The 22,164-nt window shown below is 42.4% G+C and overlaps 1 protein-coding gene across 1 annotated transcript in view; it reads right to left on the reverse strand.

Annotated features, from left to right (window-relative positions):
* Positions 1 to 22,164, reverse strand: part of GRIN3A (glutamate ionotropic receptor NMDA type subunit 3A) — a 1,167,194-nt gene that overhangs the window by 666,080 nt on the left and 478,950 nt on the right. The gene's annotated exons all lie outside the window — the stretch shown is intronic.

Here is a 22,164-nt window from a genome sequence, read left to right on the forward strand (position 1 = left end):
GCACCACCTGGTTATCAAGTATGAAACAGTAAATATTTTCATTGAGGACTGAGTCCTTTTGACTATGTTGGGCTAAGACTATCATACGTTGGACCTGCAGATGTAAGTCGATAAGGTGGTCTTTGCTTTGAAAGGGATATGGGTAGGTGGGCAGTAATAACTTCTCCAGGCATTTCTTTTTTTCTGGGTCAGTGGGGTCACAGGCATTTGAAGGAATAGTCGGGTGAAGGTTAGGGTTTGGTATGTCGTACAAGAGAGTGGTTAGTGCTGTTCAGACAGGCAGGTGTATACGGCGATCAAGCCGGCTCGACTAATCCGCTCTCCCTCTGGTGCTCCGTGCACCCTTCCTGATTCTGCATTCAGTGCCTACAAAACATCCTGCCACACTTCATGACATACGAGCACGCAAGATTTCAGGCGGTTACCCGCCCCACCGCATTTACCACGGCAACTGCGAGTGAACTCCTACCCAGCGACTCCTGCACCCTAGGAGCGTTTTGGAACAACAGCGTGTTGCTGGGTTCATGACATAAAACTATCCGAGTACATTCACTTTAGGACTGCACTAGGTATTGGGGCCCCACTCGAAGACTCCACCATTGCAATCCCAGGTTGTTAAGGAATCTGCCACCGACAAATCCTAAAGGCTGGAATTTCTGCACTGCCCTGTGCCACATACAGGATCCAACTTGCCCTGAGGAAGGCTCTTCAATCAATGCCAAGATAGATGGCAATAAGCCGAAACGTGCCGCTAGTACAGCACATATATCTTATCTGCAAAAACTGATGGTCTGTGCATGTACTACTATCTATCCACAGATTCAAAACTGGCACGTAGGCAGCTTTACTTAACATGATCATATTTTGATCATGAGTTTACACAAAGGATGGGTACATTTATCATAAGAAAGTTTGATTAGCATTGCAAATATCAAATCTAACTGTGTAATTTGTTTGCTTTAATGTGAATTTACCCCCCCTCTTTTTTGTTTATTGTGTTCATACTCTGAATAATTCCGTTTGAAAATGTCAACCATTTAAGTGGTTATTTTTTGTCTTCATTGTTTATGTTTTCTGAACATCTCATGTGAAAATCTTTATTGCATTGCTCAGAACTACTATTTTTTACTTAATTCTCTGTACATTGAAAAGATTTTTAACCAATTTTTTTTTTTCTTTTTGCATTAATAAATAAAATGTATGGTCAAATATATTTGCCCTAATTGTTCTCCTTGGTATTCCCCTATTTATCTGACTTCTTAAGAATTAGAATATTCATTGGTTGGGAAATCTGAACATAAAACTGGACCGCAACCGCTTGGTCATTTTACAGTGAGAGTTACAACCCCTTGTTTATTTTTTGCCTTGCCCCGAACTCCCACTGAACACGCAGGGGGCTCCCCCCTTTTTTGTAAAATACAGACAGACAGGCAAGGGCAGGGGTACGTTATGGGTAGAATGCAATTGAGACAACATGCAGCTGGACGGTGAGACTATAGGGCTATTATTTTATGCATATCAGTGTTTAATGAGGGGGAAGGGCAAATCAAAGTGAGTGAATGCGGGAGGGGATGCCATGGATGGGGGATTGCTTAATGTTATTTATTTAGTTATGTTCATATAATTTCTTTCTTAGGGCCTCATTACGACCCTGGCGCTAAGTGTTTAACGGCGCTGTAAAACACTTAGCGCCTTAGTACAAGGTCCCTTTGCGGGACAAGACCTTAACGGCTGGTCTACACCAGCCGTTAAAGTAGGGACCCGCAAAGGGACCTTGGTGCTAAGTACTTAGCGCCTTCCCCATTCCCATAGAGCCCTATGGGGCGAAAATGGCAATGCGGAAGGGCCATGGTTCAATGGGGAATTACCGCCCCGCCAACCTTTGAATGGGGTAGTAATTCCACATTGAACCATGGCGGACCCGTTACAACACCGCCACCAACCATGGTGCTAATAGCGCCATGGTTTAGCGCCAGTGTTGTAATGAGGGCCTTAGTCTGTGAACCCAGGGGCCGGACTGTGACATTAAAAATTCAATTTCCACTTCAAATGAGTGTGGCCGTGGATTCTGCACTTTATTGCAAGGCTGTAAATGGGATAGCAGTGTACATTTTCTGCTATGTACCACACACTGTTTGGTAACCCAAGACTGGTTTTCTCAGGGTGTGGTTTATCAGGAAAGCTAAGGATGTGAGTTTGTTGTGGGTGTTCCACACAGAATGTAATTTATGAGAAGTAGTTTGGAACTACCTGGTTGAGCATGTACTCTCCCGGCGCCCTTTGTCTTGCTAAGGGAATGGGTGGTGCCTGTGGCCGAGTGCACAAACCCTCCTGCAGCTCTTCTAGTATGCCATGATGTATGTGTTAATATTATTCAGGACACAACATGCCACTATAATTTTGCATAAAACAGGTGGTGCATATATCAATACTACTCCTGATTGGTCAAGGGAGCAGAAGCGTGACTTAGCACTCCGAATGTGAGCTTCGCCATGCCCCTACTGGCAATGTGAGCTGCATTGTAGCGGGTCTCAACACAGTTGGCAGGATTCCTAAAGGGTGTCATCATGAAGGGTGATAGGGGGTAGGCAATGGCCCTAAAAAGAAAAAAAAAAGTCCTTTGATGTTATTGAGTGTAATTTGATAGGTGTATGTGGAGGACGTGACAGCACGCGGTTTATAGTGATTGTTTCGAAACAAAAGTTTCGAATCACTAAAGCCTCGAAACAAAAGTTTTGAAAACAAAAGCTTTGACAAGCTTTACTTAACATGCAAAAGTGCATTTCTATTGAAACCAATCCGTCGACAATAGACATGAAATGGTTTCAATAGAAATGCACTGGCCAGCCCCTTGTTACGTTTAAAAGTGTTTGTGTATATTGGGGGGTTCCCCCAACCCCCTCCACCGGCACACCACCACTCCCACCCCCAACCCTAAACCCAGCCCCAACCCTAACCCTAACCCTAAGCCCTATCCCTGGCCCCAACCCAAACCCTAACCCCAATCTAACCCTTAAACTAACCCAAACCCCAACCTTGACCACATTTTAACACTTAAACTAACCCTAGCCCCAACCCTAACCCCAACCCTAACCCTAAGCCCTAACCCTAGCCCCAACTCTAACCCAAATTTAACCCCTAAACTAACCCAAGCCCCAACCCTATTTTAACACTTAAACTAACCCTAGCCCCAACCCTAACACCAACCCTAACCCAAAATCCTAACCCTAGCCCCAACCCTAACTCTAACCCTAATTTAACCCCCAATGCAACCCTTAAACTAACCCAAGCCACAATCATAACCCTAACAGTGGCCCCAGCCCTGCACTAATACTTACCTTCATTTAGATGCCATATTCAAATTTATTTTGGAAGAATGTCTTTTTGAAAAATGACTTTTGAAAAGATGTATTCTCAACATTTATATTCGAAACTTTGGGCTTCGAAAAAATGACAGGATATCACTGCACACGTGTGCTTGTGTGTGTGTTGTAGAGGAGCAGCTGCATACATCTGCAGGAGACCCTGCCTCCTACGTCCCCTGTATTGGAAACATGAGACTATGACTTGCCTGACACCAGATATCATACCAATACCACAGTTGTTAATCGACTTCAATTCAGCACTCCAACTAAGTCAATGCCTGGTCGGGATGCCCAAGGGAAGCCCTTATTTATATATTTTTATGACTAGTTCATAAATCTGGATGATAAACCCTTGTATAACGCCCCTCTCTTTGAATCCCCCTGACCTCACTGAGCCAAGAAGTAGGTTGTTTGGCAAATTAAAAGATTTATTTTACAAATTAAACAATATATATATATATATATATATATATATATATATATATATATATATATATATATATATATATATATATATATATATATATATATCACACTTTTATAAATAAATACTTGATAGCACTCTTATGAATATGGCAGTGATCAACAATGACTAATATTATACTAGCACACTTTTTGTAATTACTTAGGAGTTGGTAGAGAAAGGATAAGGTAGCTGAGAATACTTTTATGGTTTCAAGGGGATGCAAACATGGAAAAGAATGCAGCACAGGGATAAAGTGATATGGTTTCAACAAGAAATAATATATTCACTTTTCCCCCTGTGGCAATTCACCCCCCCCTATGTAATGTAAAGAGATGAGATGGAAGGTGAGCACACAGTTTTGAGGAATACAATCAAAATGCAATTCAATGTTCAATTCCCCCCAGCAAGCCTTGAACAACCGGTATGCTTTTAAAACATGCAGAAATATTTTGAATGTGATTTGTACTGAAGTGAAAATATGCTAAAATGATTTTAATTCCCTATAGGAGATTCAGGGTAGGTGGTAGCTACTTAAGATTGGTTCAGGTCAACACTACCAATTATTCCTGAGGGATTATTAGGTTGAAGCAAATCTCAGCAATGCAAGCAAAAGACAGCGATTTTTTTTACAAGTGATGAAATGAGCTAGTTGCAATTCGCGGCACTTTTTCCAAATGCGTCGAGTGCGATTACGGAAAATCTCTAAGGAATAGAAAGTCGATTCTAGGCTCGTTGGAAAGCTTAGATTCTTAGCTTAGTCAAATCTCGTTCCTAGCACATACGGATCAAAAGATACAGACTTTTTTGTGGAGGTGGATTTTCAGAAATGAAATAACAATTCAGAATGACAAATGACACTTTCGCAGCTTTAAAATCAGAGAATGGACACACGATTTATATGAAGCAGTTCTGGACAGGTTAAAATGGTTTGAATCAGATTATTTTAGACTAAGAGATTGGTTCTGGCACAGTTTTCAGGATACTCACTCCTAGTCTTGGAAGGAATGGGCCTCCGTCACAGACCTGGTCAAAAGGTTTAGCTGCGGTTCTCTCGCCACGGACGGTCTCTGGTACCGGTTCTGCTCACAGCGATCTGGATCAGCTCTGCTCTGCTGGTCTGGATCTCTGGTTCTGGCAAAAGTTATTGGCACTGCACAGCGGTCTGGTCTGGGTCTGGTCTGTGGTTCTGGATACAGCACTGCTTTCAAGGTTCTGGCATAGGGTTCTAGCCAGAATCAAACAGCACAGCCCGGCTGTTGAATAGTTTGGTTAGGTTGCTGGATTTTGAGGCCTGCTGAGAATGATTCAGCTTTTGGACTAGGCCTCTCTGCTGCAAATTCTGAAGTCTGGATTCTAAGTTCTGGATCTGGAGTCTACTGGATACTGTCTGGTCCGGCAAAATGTTTCGCAAGAAATCAGTTTGAAGTGGAAAGTGAATGTCCTTGCCTGGGTCTCAATGACTCCTTTTATGTCTTTTGAAAGTGGGTGGGGAGGCTGACTTTCTATGCCCCACCCTCTGAGGATCCTGATAGGCTAGAGAATTCTCTGTTCTCTCACTGGGGAACTAAGTTGTGAGTCAGAGTGATGCTGCCATTTTACAATCTATTGAAGAAACGCCCCTTTGCTTTTACTGAGAAAATCAATTTTACCCAAAACACATATTTCCCAGATATACAAGTTGTTGAGAATACATGTACACATGATGGATGAATTAAGACAGGTCTCTGATCAAGCCCCATGTTCCTGCGAGCTTGGGTTCAGAAATGACAACATTTTGCGCTTTTTAGTAGCTTTTGCAACATTGGTTTTTCCTCAAAATATACACAGAGGTACACCCCCTCCCTGAGCACATTACAATAAGTTTTCAATTCTCTAGTGTAAGCACAGTGTCTGCAATATTAATAAATAGCGGGGTTCGGCCTCAGAAAATTGTATGGAGTTCTAACACCTCTTGAAATGTGCACAGAAAAATCACAGGAATCATGATATTATTGATATAATTTTGACACTTTCGTACTATGAATTAACCATCTTTTTAAAATTATGCTCTGGCCCAGATGGGTGTGGTTTAGGTTCCAAAGCACATGGGGGAATTTCTGTCTGTCCCCACCTCCAAGCTCAGCTTGCTCACAGAGGCACGGCTCCTCCCAGTTTGTTCCAAGAGGAAGCCATTTACGACCCCCCTAATTTAACATTTGCCTGAGCAGAGGACAGTTCATTGTTCTGTTTCCCTTGCAGTCCCAGGTGCCCCTCCTTTGATTCAATCAGAGAGGTGTGATCTCCTTTTGGTGGGGGCAGCAGAATGCAGGCCAGGCCTGGGAACAGATGCTGGGCAAGTTTCAACTCCTGTCGGTGGTAGTTGCCGGGCAGAATTCAGTCCCTTTAAACCAGGCTTCAGCCCAATGTCACTTTTGTTCCAGTTTTTCTTCATGCAAATCAAACTTACAATTTTGACACATGCAGCTAGAACGCTGATTCTAAGTTCAAAACTATGACATTTAAACAGTTGCAACCTATGTGACACTCCAAAGTAAATCACTCATTTATTTTAAACATTTCAATTTTAGTGGCTTTAAATCTGATTTCACTTGAGCTGCTGACATTCACAGCTCAGCCAGTTTTGTTATCAACATTATTTTAGGCTCTTCATCTTTCCAGGTTTTGTATGCACACAAGACTACATTCTGCCAAATGTCTGCTGGTGTTCAGTGAGATTTTTGAATATCTTGCAATGTTTAAAATTGGCATTTTGAGCTTGCATTCAGAGAAACAAAGGTGATTTCAAAGCGCTTTTTGAGCTAACAGGCACTGCTGTTTTTCCTTTGGCACCACGTTTCACTCATGGCGCTTCTGGCCCATCACGCTCGTACTGGTGAGTGGCAGGTCAGGTGACCTTTTTGGTGTGCGCAAAACTGGGCGGTTTTCCTGGATTCTGGTGCAAATATGGGCTTTTCGGCCATCTTGGATTTTCTAAGCCCACAACCCCAAATGTTGTAGACTAATAATTCAAACGTGGGTCAAGACACCTGACACAATGGTTAATTGGAAGGAGATACCCATTGAGATAACCCTATCGAATGTAATACCAAAGTAATGACAACCTGCAGGAGGAACTCCCTGAAGGAATATGATAAAGAGCTAAGTAAATTAACTGATGACGTAATAAGAAAGTGTGCAAGACGTCCCAAGATACTGACTGAAGACAATTTATTGCTCGTAGAGGGCGAATGATGAAGTGAAGAATCGAGTAAACTGTCAACGTGGAGAAGAAGATTACTTGTTAAGAAAGTGCTTCAGAAAACAGAAGCTCAATAAATGTACAGACGCTGAAACGCAAGATAGATCAAGTCATCGTATAGGCTAGCTATGAGTAGTAAATACAATTCAAAGCTGCCATTGTACAGAAACTGGCCATTGATATCATGAAATAAATAAGTCAGAAACCATGAAGCGGGAATGGAAAATCTGTGCCGCAGCAGAATAACAGGCTCATGGAGCAACGTGGTGAGGCTGTTTGGCCTGAAGTTGTAGAAATCGAGGTCACCCATCTACTCTGAAGAAGAACGAGTGTGCAGAGGCTGAATCTTCTCATGTTAAGATGAAAGAAATAACACAAAGAATGGCAAGTTTTAATTCATTTAGAGCATTTAAAAGCTGCAAAACAGACCAGATCGTGGTCTCCTGTCATGTGAGCCAAAGATGGAAATAGAGCTTGAACTTGGAGTTCCAGACATGATAGCACGTGCCCTCAGTCCTGTGCATTTCCAAACACGAGAATACTCTACAAGGCCAAGTACAAAGACAATTTCATAGCAGAAGGCATGGGTGATAAGAAATGCTGGGCACATTGGGTGGTGAGGTAGCTTCATTTCCTATCTCCCTGCAGCTGGTTCTGGGCTTACGTGCTGCAAAATTCATCAAATGTTAAAGACATGGCACAAGCGTGCCAACCAATTGTATTAGTCTGTTTAATGAAGGACCTTATAACTTGTAAGACCAATGAGAAACTGTGTATCTAATGTTTCTGAAATTACATGTTTTGAGAGGAAGGCATAAGTTGTCCACCTAATGAAGGACAGCCAATAACAATTTTTCACTATTGCCACGTAGTATAACATCAATCTGATGCATAATTAAATATAAGAATTGTATTATTTGTGGAGATCATTGAGAGACTGAGTGTATGTCTGTTAATGTTCATTGTAACCTCCCTGTTTTAGATAATTGTTAATAAAACAGTAACTTGCCATCTACTTGATTTTTTCCAGTTATTTGGACTCAGAATTACTCTAGTGTAATCCCATCCATTACATATGCACTTTCCAAAGGGCCATAAACTCAGTGTGATGGTTGATAATGACCAATGAGCCACATGTTGCTAAAGGTTCCCAGTGCTGGTGCCTGGTGGATAGGGGAACGGCGAATAATATAACTATTGTATGCACCTCATGGGAAATTGGAAGTCACGTACATGATGTGTCCCTTGGCATCAAAGATGACCTGCACTTTGATACAATGCCTATTTTCTATTCGCCTATAAATGTGCTCTGTCTCTCATGGGGGTTGCACTGCAACATGGGAGCAATCGATGGTTCTGAGTGCCTGGGAGGAATCTTGCCAAATGTACAGAAGTCCTCAGCCACTCTTTCCTTGTCTGCAGAGTGTGTGGCATGTCGATATGGCTATTCTTGCATGCTACTTTGCAGCGCATGACCTTGTGGAGCCAATGTCATTGGATGGGCTGTGAAATACCCACCACCATAGCTGTGATGTACTGGAATGAGCCAGTGTCCGAGAAGTGAAGGGCAAAGACTTCTTACACCAGGGGTGGTAGTCCCTATGAGCACATGGCAGATGTTGCCAGCTCATTCTCCCACTCTCTGACAAAATCAAGGATGTCATGTGGGGGAAGTGGTATGTGGCATACACTTCCTCATCTGGCATTCCAAAAATTGTGCGGGTATGAACGATTTTGGCCACCTCAACCTTCTCCATCTCCTCCTTCCAATGCAGAAGTATGAGTATGGACAATGCAGGAAGGGGCCTGATTGTGAGACGTCGCTGGACTTGCATAACGCTTTTTATACTTGGAATTGGAAGGTACAGTTCTAGTGATAAAATCATTAATGAAACCACATGATTTGGATTATACAGAATCTGAGCTCTGGGTATATGTGTTGTAGTGAACTGATATATTTGTATTATATGCAGATCAATGAAAGTATGAGGAGTGGATAAAACAAATGAACAACTATAGAATCCGTGTATTTGGTATCAATAAATTAATGAAAATGGATAATTTAGGAAAATACAGATATAGTAAACTGACTGCCGTAGATATGCCATTAAATTGTAATATTAATACTGTGTTGGAGATAGAATTTTCGAGTTGCTCTTCTTATGGCTGAAGGTGAAAACAAATCTTAAAGCATGTAAAAAACACAAAATGAGCCATAATTCTATGTATGTACCAATTAAATCTAGATTTAGATGCAAATAAAGATAATTAAACAGACTCTAATCAGTTATATACAGGAGTCTAGGGCAGAGGAATTCATTCAACGGAGGTGGTATTTTAATGTAAATTACACAAATTGGCAATACAATAACACATACAATACCAAATAGTTGGGGCACACAAGCATAATAATGTATAACATGCAGTGAGTCATCATTTAAAGATGGCACTTCAACTCTTGGAATTAAGTTAAGAGACGGTGAAGGAAACGCTATGGCATCATCGTACATCATGACATCATCATGTGTTCTGCAGCAAAAATACCGACTTTTTGGGTAAAAATTAACAGAGAAACAGGTACGACGGTTTTAAAAGTCCGAGTTTAAATAACAGCAGATCCTTAAGAAGGTAGTAGAGTAATACATATAAGGGATTTTGTTTAGGCGTACTCTAGAAATTATTCATAACATTAATGGCAAATGAGTTAAAATACCACATTCTTCAATTTTCGATAAGTTAGAGAGCTAAAAAGCAACCAGGACAGATTAAACAGAGACATAACACAGAGAATTAAGAAAAGTGGAAACATGAACAGAATGCATTTGTGGGCTAGTAAATTAAGATGGATCGGTAATTAAGATATTTACCAATGGTATTTCTTATTTTTCGTTTGATGTTTCCAACATTTCAAAATTTAAAACCAACATACATACATATAAAATATATTGTCTGTGATGCTTTGAATATGATGGAGATAGAAATAGATATGATATGATATGGCATTTATAGCGCGTCTATACACAAGTGTTTCAAGGCGCAACGAGGCAAGGGAGGGGGAACAAAGGGAAGACAGACAATGATCCTACTAGGCCAGGTGTCATTCAGATCATGCAAGTGCGTGGAAAGGGGGAAAGGGAAAAGTGTGTGGGGGAAGGGAGAGAGGAAAGTGCAGTACAAGGGATAGTAGAATAAATAAGATGAATAAAGACGGCCAGCTGGTGGCAAGTGTAAGGTAAGTGCAGACATAAGTGCTCGTAGGGGGACTGTAGGGATACAGAAAACAGTCCCATGGTGCAGGGGTTGCCAGGGAGGCAGTGCAGGTGGGCAACTGGCGGGCCTGGGCCCGAGATCAAAAAGGGCGGCAGGTAACCAGTGCCGTTTTCTGTCAGGAATTCAAGAGGGGAGAGGGGGAGAGATAAAGCAGAAGCAAAGAGAAAGGTTTTGAGGTGCTTCCGGAAGGATATTGTGGATGGAATTAATCAAGAAACTTAACACAATCACTATAATAAAAGTCTCTGAGATATAATCAACATTCTAGGTACACCTATATACATGACAAATGAGTGTTGTTAAGAGAAATATCTATTCCTTGATTTAGTTATGTAGTTTAGTAACTCAAAGTTGCTACAATTGGTATTAGCTTGGGCTGCTCATGAAAGTATAATTAAATAAGATACTGGGATAAGATAACTATGCACTTTGTGTTGTATTAAGAAAGTGGAGCAATGATGAATGAGTAGAGAGTACAATTTCTGGTATGAAAGATAGCAATGGATATTTTGCGTGGATTGATGCAGTTATGAAGGGGATTCAAACGGATCCATTCACATATAGCACTAGTGTCATAAACTTAATTATCACCACTAATATGTTGAAGACTTGTGTGGGACACTAGTTTCGGGAAAGCAAAAATATTAAATGTGGTAAAATAAAATTAAGTTTGATATAATAATAGCCAATTGGTGTTAGTTATTAAACAGTATATGTGTGGGGAAGAAATAGAATGTGAATAATTACTGAAATATAAAGTAACCACTAGAATAGAGGCACCTTTTCTAAGGAGGTATCTGTGGATCCAGATGTACTTTGCACCTGATGACAGGTAGGTGGTGGTGAAAGTTTGGTTCTTTGAAGTTAGCGTGGAAGGGCTATTTAATCTGTGATTACGTGTATGTTGGCACTTGATGGGGTGGGTTAGTACAGTAGCACAGTGCCTCCCTCCTAAACCCCATGTTATTCCTCAATGTCCTCTTTAAATGAGGACGTTTGCATATCCCCCCAACTAATAATACATTTGCACAATGTGCTCGGACATGTCACAGAGTGGGAAGGCACGGCGCATAGTCTGATCTGTGAATTAGTCAAAATAGTTTTGCTTGGTGCAAATTGTACTTTTGTGGCGCAAAGTCACTTTGCACATTGCAAAACGTTTTGGAAATCCGGCCCCCCGTCCCTGTGTTATACTTTTTTGTATGGTTTGAGCTGCCAGTCATAGGTTTTCAGTAGTTGTTGCTATGTTCAGGATCTAAACTGTTTGGTCAGATTGGAGACAAGCACAGGTTTCTGTTTGTTCTCTATAAAGAAATGTTGGGCTGGACTAAGGTACAACCCTTTTCATCTCGCAGAAAATATTGTTTATTGTTGATCTGCGTGACTTTGGTGTCCTACATAACTCTTTAAGCCTCACTAACTAACTCTTACATATATACAGAGATTAGTTATAATATATCCCCCTGGCTAAATACAATTTGGGGTTCAATTGAGGCTCTTTACTGTCTACGGAATTTATGCACTTTTTAACTAAGTTAGGCACATTGCACTTTTGCTTACATCCTAGGATGTTTAGTAAACTAATATGCACTTTAACTAGATATGTTTAGTATCAATTATATGTTTTTAGGCTGTTTTTAATTGTATGGCAATTGTACATGTGTTTATTAAAGATTGATTGAATATATCTCTATGATTCCTTGACCTGATCTGTCCCCATATTTAGCTCCCTCACAGTGCGCAGTTTATTCCATTGATTGATTCTATGGTTCTATTCCCATGAACTTCCTTTTTCCCCTCTGGTGGGTCTGTCTTACTCAGGATCTAAGCTGCTGCATGCTTCAGCATTCCCAGCCACCACTTGCAACGGTTATGCTGCATGATATGTGGCACCACCAGCAGAGAACAGGTCATTTGCACTGTTCTCTGTCCAATTAAATTAGCTCTTCCACGTGAAAAAGGAGCACACCTTAGTTGATACCTCAGAAGGGGGGTCATAAGGCAGCCCCTTCGATAATGTAAATATGAACTGGGGATAAAGGTCTCGAGCAAGAAGGATGCTGCTGGGCATCTCTGCGTCGCTTAACTGTTATGGTATAATGGCCTTGGACTCATGCCACGTGTATTGGGATTAAGCTTCAGAAACATTGCTCGTGGGAGTCATTACAATGGTGCTCTTCTTCATAAATGTCCAATCTGAATTTGCTGATGACTGTCGCCTAAATAGTGATAAGGATTATGTATTGCAGCACGCACACAGTGCTGGCAATGAATGTCTTGTTGGTTGTGAGGGGAGAAAGCTGTGGTCCTAACATTTTGAAAGGGAGCAACTCTCCAACATGGCGGAAGAATTACTAGGAGAGAAAGTGGAACCTATAGTGCTAAAAATGCACAAGGCAAGCACTGTTTCAGTGCCCCACATGAACCGAGATGAACTGACTTATGGGAGTTCAAGTAATTTAATCCCCCAAAATGGCAGGACGGGCCCTGAGAGAGGCAGAGATAGAGGGAGGGGGAGAGGTAGAAGTTGTAGTGCATTCATACACTTCACAAGGCAAGCAAGTGGCACCGAAGAACCTTAAGAGAGCTAAGATTGAAGTATATCCTGTTAGTGATAATCTTGTCTCTCCCCAATGCAGAGCAAGAGGTGCTGATAAGACACTGCCCAAAAGACCAAGGAGAGAAAGACGGATACGCGATAAAAAGAAACAAAAGACTTAATGAGATAAACGTATTTTGTTTAGTTGGACACAACTTTTGAGATATCACCACTGGAGGTGAGGCAGCACAGATGCCACAGTGTTTCAGTCCAAGAGAGGAGTTCTTTGAGGCCTTAAAGTAAGAGTAGTTATAAAACCTGAGTGTAAGGAAAACAAAAATGTAATAGAAATGGTTACCCTTTTTTAAACAAATCAGTTGCTCTTCTTATGGCTGAAGGTGAAAACAAAACTTAAAGCACGCAAAAAACATTGTAAATATGTACTGCAGGAGTTCCCATAGGTACCCCTATTGTCAATAGTGAGAATAAGTGGGTCACACACAACTTCCTGGCCTAGGATTCCCCTTTAGTAAACATGGAACAGCACTATCCCAATCTGATATATATATAGATATAAAAAAACATCTATATTGGTGGAACTGTAGGCGTTTCCTATTGGTTTCTTGGTCACCCTTTTCCACAATGACCCCTGTTGTACAGCTAACCATGTACCGGGATATCTTACAGGAGGGCTAGATTGACAGCGCTCAACTTCAAGGCTGTCAGCTGAATGCAAATCAGTCCATGCTGATCCTCTGGTATTTTGCCTCTCCCAGTACTATCAGATATGGAAGGCTGCCCTACATTATTCACTTTTTCCTTCGAATATATCTGACTGCCATAAGCAGTTTTCCCATTCAAAATAGCTCAGCAGCTTCGCATGACGCACACATCTGTATAATCAGCGGTATTTAAGCTAGCTCGTACTTAAAAAATACAAAATGCAATATATGGCATAATTTTGGCGAAAGATGCCATGTACATTCAGAAAATGTGTTTTTAGAAATAGCTGTATTCAATCTACCCCTGTCCTGCACTGTGTAATCTTTATGCCACAGATTTCGCTTTTGATGGAACATTAGGATGCGATGAACTCTTAACCAATTGGTTTTAATGAAAGGGCCTGGAAGATACTGCTGAGTACCAAAGGAAAAGCAGATTCTGCCCTCGCGCAGGCAGAGCGTCCAAAGGCAATTTCGAGCTGAATGTTTGTTTGTCTTTGAAGCAAGATTTGTTATTATGTTTTGGGGCTTCTTTTATGACTTTTTGTTGCTTGTTCCTTTTGATTTTCCCTTGATACTTTCATGTCTGTGGTTTTATGAGATTTGCGCTGCTGGGACAAGGTTTCCATTGATTGAGATGAAAATTACATCAGCCTGAGTTCTTATTACTTTCAAACAAAAATATGTTTTCTTTTTTCAGGACTGCGCTAGTGTCTTGATGCTGTTAGTAAGGAACACATTGAAGGCGTCTTGCATTTACATTTGCTGAAACTGTGAAGAATATGGATGGCTAGAGATGAAAGGGCTCATTGTCATCATTTTTTACTTTGATTAATTTATTTTAGTGCCAGCATATTAATGAGATTTCCAGACCAACAATCTAGTCCTTTACGCTGTGCCCAAGGTGTTTGTCAAAGTGGGCAATAATATTTAAAAGCATGAATTGTCAAACCAACAGTTTGTATTATTGTGCCGGCTACTCATGTTTAAAGGGTGATTGCGGCTGTCAACTTGGTTGAAGGAATACATCCGCTTTGACAAAGATCGCCATCAAATGGCCCAGGTACATGTGCTGCATCCAGGGATTGCCATTGACTGAGGATTGTCATCAGTTGCCCAGCATAATGACCGAGTGCTGTCATCAGCTGCCCAGCATAATGACTGAAGATTGTCATCAGCTGCCCAACATCATGACCGAGCGCTGTCATCAGCTGCCCAGCATAGTGACTGAGGATTGTCATCAGCTGCCCAACATAATGACTGAGGATCGTCATCAGCTGCCGAACGTAATGACCGAGTGCTTTCATCAGCTGGCCAGCATAATGACTGAGGATTGTCATCAGCTGCCCAACATCATGACCGAGCGCTGTCATCAGCTGCCCAGCATAGTGACTGAGGATTGTCATCAGCTGCCCAACATAATGACTGAGGATCGTCATCAGCTGCCGAACGTAATGACCGAGTGCTTTCATCAGCTGGCCAGCATAATGACTGAGGATTGTCATCAGCTGCCCAACATCATGACCGAGCGCTGTCATCAGCTGTCCAGCATAGTGACTGAGGATTGTCATCAGCTGCCCAACATAATGACTGAGGATCGTCATCAGCTGCCGAACGTAATGACCGAGTGCTTTCATCAGCTGGCCAGCATAATGACTGAGGATTGTCATCCGCTGCCCAACATCATGACCGAGCGCTTTCATCAGCTGCCCAGCATAATTACTGAGGATTGTCATCAGCTGCCGAACGTAATGACAGAGCGCTTTCATCAGCAGCCCAGCATAATGACTGAGGATTGTCATCAGCTGCCCAACATAATGACCGAGCTTTGTCATCAGCTGCCCAGCATAATGACTGAGGATTGTCATCAGCTGCCGAACGTAATGACTGAGTGCTGTCATTAGCTGCCAAGCATGACTGATGATTGTCATCAGCTGCCCAGCATAATGACTGAGGATTGTCATCAGCTGCCGAACTTAATGACCGAGCGCTGTCATCAGCTGCCCAGCATAATTACTGAGGATTGTCATCAGCTGCTGAATATAATGACCGAGCGCTTTCATCAGCTGCCCAGCATAATAACTGAGGATTGTCATCAGCTGCCCAACATAATGACAGAGCGCTGTAATCAGCTGCCCAGCATAATGACTGAGGATTGTCATCAGCTGCCCAACATAATGACCGAGCGCTGTCATCAGCTGCCCAGCATAGTGACTGAGGATTGTCATCAGCTGCCCAACATAATGAAGGAGCACTGTCATCAGCTGCCCAGCGTAATGACTGAGGATTGTCATCAGCTGCCAAACGTAATGACCAAGCGCTGTCATCAGCTGCCCAGCATAATGACTGAGGATTGTCATCAGCTGCCGAACGTAATGACCGAGCACTTTCATCAGCTGCCCAGCATAATGACTGAGGATTGTCATCAGCTGCCCAACATAATGACCGAGCGCTGTCATCAGCAGCCCAGCATAATGACTGAGGATTGTCATCAGCTGCCCAACATAATGACCGAGCTTTGTCATCAGCTGCCCAGCATAATGACTGAGGATTGTCATCAGCTGCCGAACGTAATGACTGAGTGCTGTCATTAGCTACCAAGCATGACTGATGATTGTCATCAGCTGCCCAGCATAATGACTGAGGATTGTCATCAGCTGCCGAACTTAATGACCGAGCGCTGTCATCAGCTGCCCAGCATAATTACTGAGGATTGTCATCAGCTGCTGAATATAATGACCGAGCGCTTTCATCAGCTGCCCAGCATAATAACTGAGGATTGTCATCAGCTGCCCAACATAATGACCGAGCGCTGTCATCAGCTGCCCAGCATAATGACTGAGGATTGTCATCAGCTGCCCAACATAATGACCGAGCGCTGTCATCAGCTGCCCAGTATAGTGACTGAGGATTGTCATCAGCTGCCCAACATAATGAAGGAGCACTGTCATCAGCTGCTCAGCGTAATGACTGAGGATTGTCATCAGCTGCCGAACGTAATGACCGAGCGCTTTCCTCATCTGCCCAACATAATGAATGAGGATTGTCATCAGCTGCCAAACGTAATGACCAAGCGCTGTCATCAGCTGCCCAGCATAATGACTGACGATTGTCATCAGCTGCCGAACGTAATGACCAAGCACTTTCATCAGCTGCCCAGCATAATGACTGAGGATTGTCATCAGCTGCCGAACATAATGACCGAGCACTTTCATCAGCTGCCCAGCATAATGACTGAGGATTGTCATCAGCTGCCCAACATAATGACCGAGCGCTGTCATCAGCTGCCCAGCATAGTAACTGAGGATTGTCATCAGCTGCCCAACATAATGAACGAGCACTGTCATCAGCTGCCCAGCATAATAATTGAGGATTGTCATCAGCTGCCGAACGTAATGATTGAGCGCTTTCCTCAGCTGCCCAACATAATGACTGATGATTGTCATCAGCTGCCAAATGTAATGACCGAGCGCTGTCATCAGCTGCCCAGCATAATGACTGACAATTGTTATCAGCTGCCCAGCAACTTTTCACGGGATTGCAATCCACTACTGAGGAACATGCCAGTTTGCCAAGTAGCCCCTTCAAACAGCCAGGTATGTACTCATTAGCTGGCTTGTGCCTTCTCAGTGGCAACCAGTAAATTCTGGAATAAACTACCACCGGCCCTTAGGGCTACTGAGAAACATCTGACTTTCAGACCCTCTCTGAAGACACTACTTTTCTAAATTCGCTCTCCCCTGCTGTCCTCATGCCAAGATGCCTTTGGTCAATGTGCATGCTATGCATTTCCTTAACATTACCACTGCTGCCTTCTCCCTGCCTTGCTCACCTACTTACCCCTTCTCCACCTGATTCCTCTTCTCTTTAAAGCTGATGCGAGGGTGGAAAAGGGAACCAATGCCCAACAAATCACCATGGCAGTTCCTCTTCAACACTAGCCATGGGGGAAGAGTGAAGCACTACTGGACACATTTGTCTGCTTCATATTCAATGCCAGTCTCAGAATTGTGTAGCCACTCCGCATTATTTTCCTGTGCACTGGATTTTAAGACACATTTGTTGCAGGAGATTGGTGTAGCATTACTGCACTCTTCTGCACCACCCATCTCCAAGGCCAAGCTGCCATTGACAAAGTGAGTAGGGAGATGGCCACGTCTAGGATCTGACGGAACGATGCAGCAGGACTTCCTGGGGATTCTGGGGATTCCCTTGCTCCACCTACATGGAACGCACTGGAACGGCAAGCTGCAGTGTTGCTGCTCACCGCCTGCCCTGTACACCTCCTGGATCATGATGCCAGTTGCCGTGAGAGTCTGTTGGCATGTGGAGCATTTCTTTCTCTTGTATCAGGTGTACCACTGGGATTCAGCAGCTGGAGAAGGCACTATGCAGGTAGAATAGTATTTTAATAGCACAGGGGTGATATCATTGTGTGTTTTCATTACCTCGTGCAAAACAAAAGGGTTGATGGCTGGAAGTTTTAGAATTAATCTTAACCTCTGGCATTGCTCTGGGCAACCCTCCAGACCATCATTCTTCACCTGACAAGCCATTACACAAGGGGAAAGACCATATGCAAATCAGGCTCAGTCCCACCGCAAAAGAGTCAGGCCAGCCGGAACTGTTCGGTCACATGCCTTCTGCACGAGACCACAAGCATCCCCAAACATGTTCTGACCTCTTTGGGCCTCATCAGTGAGGAGTAGTTTTGGTCTCTAGGCCCAGCAGGCACGGACCACGTCTGGGCATACCCGTCCCACTCGGGGTGCCCACAGCAAAAGAAAAGAGGTGACGGAGAAAGCAGCCACGCCTGTCTCCTTGCACTGTGTCACTAGGACTTACTAGCAGTCTAGTGTTTGTGCTGCAGGGTGACATCTACGTGGCATGTCATGGATAGGTACACACAATTATGTGTGCACTGTTGAATGCATAAAAAAGCCCATCTGCTCTCTATAGTGATGGCTACAGGGGTGGCAGTTTTTAACTGAAAAAAAAGCCAAAGTGAATTTAAATACAGTTGTTAACAACACTGTATAGTTTTGACTTGTTTGTATAATAACAAAGTCAAGCTATTCCATGTATTCACAAAGGCACTCGCATAGCCATTTAAACATGTGAGTAGCACACATTCACCCAACGCACGTGCATGCAGAAGCATACGAAATCCCTTTGTGACAGAGTGCACTTTTCACAATTCCCAAAGTACACGTGAAACACATGTCTAGGTGCTAGTGTCATTCTGCTCATGGGCAAGATGAACGCAAACATTCTTAAATCACGGATGCGATGGAAACATGTAGCATCAAACCGAGAAAGGAATGACAACAGTTTAGATAATGATGATGGGGCAAACATCTTAAATCTTCCGTCCACACGTGAACCAGTCCCAAATCAGACTCGTTTAAGGTAGAAAGAGGCGCAAGGGGCAGAGAGGAGAAAAAGGAGCATGAGCGATATTCGTTTGTGTAAATCTCCATGATTCGCTCCATATATATGCAAGTCTCTTGTTTGCATGATCTGTTCTTGGCCACTTCTCGGCCATTTTAACTTTGCCTGTGACCTTCATTCTGATAGGAAGGGGAAAAGCCACACCAATCCTTTGCAGAATGACACTTGTTTGCATTTTGCATCATTTGCTAGTGCAATACTAAAGGGGTGCGCTTCAGCATTTTGCATGACTTCTGCCTTGTGAAAGGGTTGCACTCTGCCTTCGTTGCTCCCAGAAACATGGGCTGCGCTTCCCTAGGCATCACTTCCAGGGCAGATTGGCACAGGATTAGCCTAGAAGTAATATTCTCATGATGGATTCCAACTGGTTTTCCTGGGCTATGGGTGTGAAATTTTACACTAGCCTTTAGGTGCCAGAGAGTGGCTTTAAAATACATTGTAGTATTTGAAGGAAAAAAATGCCGGCGTGTTTTGGAACAAATATCAGCACTAATAGTCAAGCGGGAGTGTTGATAAATGCTGCCTCGGCTGTGGTTTGGGAACAGTATATTAGTAAAACGCTAGGACAACAGGTAAATGAACATACGCACACTGGTGTTAAAGAAAAAAACAAATGGCTGAGTAACATCACCATCATTCGGTAGGCAGAGATTATCAGGAAATTAAATGTTTCGAGAGCAGCGGGACCTGATGGAACTTGACTTGCCCTATTAAAGCTAGATCCTACATTATTGTCCAGGGCACTGCTAAATGTGTTTAAAGCTATAAGAATAGCTCTCAACCATTCATGTTGCAAAGGCGGGTGAAATCACCCGATTTTGTTTTTGGCGGGTGAGACACCCATTGGAATGAATGGGCGTGCAGGAGGCTTGGCGGGTGAGTCAGCCCTTTACAAGGCGGGTGACACCCACCAAAAGCGTGTGAGTTGAGAGCTATGGCTATAAGTGTAATTTGACGGATATCAGCGGCTTGGTGTGACAGCATCAAACTTCTGGTCCATAAAAAGGGAAAAAGCGAGGATTTGACCGAATGGAGCGACGGAACTGAGGCGCTACCGTTCAATCAATCAGGATTTCAGAAAGGAGTAAGTGTGATATGCAACCAACTGACATTAGTCAGCATGACACAATGGTCATGTATTGGCGAGGACTGTCGGTCTATGCTGCATCTATAGATTATAGTGCTGTGTTTGACACTGTGATTAGGGCAAGGTTTTGGAAGAAATTGGAAGTGAAGAAAATTCCTAATGGCCTAATCCAGATAATAAGGGCTTTATACACAGACAACCAGGTGTGAGCTCATTGGATAGAGTAGGAAAAGTAACAAACTGGATCTCCATCATAAGGGGAGTCAAGCAGGGATGCATTCTAGCTCTGCCTGTTTAATTTATATTAGTCGGATCTGCAGGACGCCTTAGAGGTCAATCGAACCACCCGGTAAAATACGGAAATATGTCTGTTGCATGGCTGGGCTATGCAGACAATTTATTACTGGCAGATTATACGCCACAAGGGTTACAACTAAAACTGGATAAATTGATAGCCTACTCTAATGAAAATGGGCTTAAAATTATTATAACAAAAGTGAAAATAATATTGTTTAACACGGTTGGAAAGAATTGAAAAAGCAACAATGTTATCTTGAAAAACAAGAGGTGGAGGTGGTATGTGAGTGTATATATCTGGGAGTAGTCATTGATTATCGCCTGAAATGGGACACACATTGGGAATTGGTCCGTAGCGCGCTACCCACAGCGCATTTTCAAGGAGTAATGTTGGACACTGTATAAGAGCAAAGTCAGATCAATCCTAGTTTATGGTACAGGGATATGGGGAGAAAAATATCAGCTGAAGCTAAATAAGTTGGACGCAAAATAATAAGAAAATTGGTAAGAAGACAGTCGACATTATCTATTGAATATATAAAGCTTGAATGTGATAGGAATAGTTGTAAAACTGTGCTCCTCCAAAAGCAACTTTTTCTCGGTAGGAAACTTCGTGAGGCAGAGCCTGGAACATTAATGCAGCATCTGTGATGTGCCCCTAAGGCACTGGATGCTCCCTTGGAGAACAGTGGCATGAGACGTATTGAAGCAACACTGGAGAGGCTGGAACCTGGTATAATGTTGGCATCACTCGGGCAATCCAAAACAAGCGGTGCAAAACAAATTACAACCCGGTGAACATGAGCCGAACATTGTGGTGCTAGCTGAACAATCGAATACTGGTGTATTTTTAGAACACTATAGAAAATGCAGTAATATCCCGACTTATCTAAAATCTTACCCACATTGTTACACTGTAAGGAAGTATATGGCTATTAAATGTAATACAGCGACTACATTGTAAATTCTGGGGGCGAGTATTGGGAAAGGTACTGCCAGCTCTATGGGGAACTAGTTTGCTTGAAACAGTACGCCAATGTGTAAGTCTTGTTCAATTAAGACCGCTTTTAATTCGATCATCCAATATAGTAATGAAATTGAATGTTTTAGTATACAACTGCTTTGGGAGAAATAAACGGTAAGGATTTTAATCTGATATACTACATAGTGAAATGATGTGATTGGATTGTTGATATTCTTAATGAGCGATTTATGTTATAGTGTGTATTATTGTTAATAATTTACGAACCATTAGAGTTAATGTATGTTTTTTTTAAAAAAGAATTGTGTATGTATGAATAAGGAAATGTTTGTATGGAATGTTGTATATAAGGCCTTTTTATAAAGGCTGTGTGTATGCATATTTTTTTTTTTTTTAAAATGACTTTGTAGTAGTGTTGCTTTTTTGCAAAGTGATCACAAGTGTTTCACATAAATAGTAGATGTGAATTTAAAATCATTAACTTCACAGCTGTTACGATGATTTTCTGACACGAGGGTTATGTAAACCAGTGGCATGATTAATTAGGTAACCAAGGTTGAGTGAATTAAAGAAAATATCTGACACTCATAAATCTTACTTAAGCAAAGCCTTGCCCTCGTTAGAGGAAAAAACAGCTTTGCCTGCTTGGCCGCCAGCAAGTACTACTGTAAGTGTTCTTGGCTTGATCAGCACCGCCCCAGTAGAAACTGATGCGGAACCAAATTAAGGGTCAAAGTGCATATTAAT

Source organism: Ambystoma mexicanum, chromosome 6q, assembly GCF_040938575.1.
Source record: "Ambystoma mexicanum isolate Mex_15411 chromosome 6q, UKY_AmexF1_1, whole genome shotgun sequence".
Lineage (NCBI taxonomy): Eukaryota > Metazoa > Chordata > Amphibia > Caudata > Ambystomatidae > Ambystoma > Ambystoma mexicanum.